At 41.2% G+C, this 549-nt stretch overlaps 1 non-coding gene across 1 annotated transcript; it reads right to left on the bottom strand.

The window, feature by feature from the left end:
• Nucleotides 1-228: 228 nt before the first annotated feature.
• LOC145044599 (small nucleolar RNA R71) lies at nucleotides 229-335 on the bottom strand. Its single transcript, XR_013681548.1, has one exon. It is a non-coding gene; the product is annotated as a small nucleolar RNA R71 (small nucleolar RNA).
• Nucleotides 336-549: the final 214 nt, after the last annotated feature.

Raw genomic sequence — 549 nt, 5'->3', positions numbered from 1 at the left:
AAAGACCCTGAAGATGCTTACAAAGACTTGGATGAAGTTAATGATGTAGCTGATTATTTCATTGTTCCCAACGTGCCTCGCGAGACTCAGCTGCTTCACATGCTTCCAGTTACATTGAAGGGTGCTGCAAAGGATTGGCTCAAGTCACTTCCCCCTGGATCCATCACTACATGGGCCAAGATGAAAGAAGAGTTTATTGATCAATTTTGCCCACCTTCCAAAATATCCAAGTTAAAGAAAGCCATATCCAACTTTGAACAACAAGTTGGAGAATCACTTTATGAGGCTTGGGAGAGGTACAAAAGTCTACTAAGGAATTGCCCACATCATGATCTCAATAGTCAACAAGAAGTCTCCATTTTCTATGATGGAGTGAATGTTACAACAAGGCAATTACTTGACTCGCAAGGCCCACTCACAAAGAAAGCACCCCTAGTGATAAAGAAACTAACTGAGGAATTATCTAAGCATTCTATGGAATACCACAACCCAAAGAATGATGTGACGAGGGGATCAACTTATGCAGCTTCAAAAAATTTGTCGGCAGTT

Source organism: Lactuca saligna, chromosome 4 (genome assembly GCF_052625555.1).
Source record: "Lactuca saligna cultivar CGN05327 chromosome 4, ASM5262555v1, whole genome shotgun sequence".
NCBI classification, from domain to species: Eukaryota; Viridiplantae; Streptophyta; class Magnoliopsida; order Asterales; family Asteraceae; genus Lactuca; species Lactuca saligna.
This window is presented reverse-complemented; position numbering and strand designations above follow the sequence as displayed.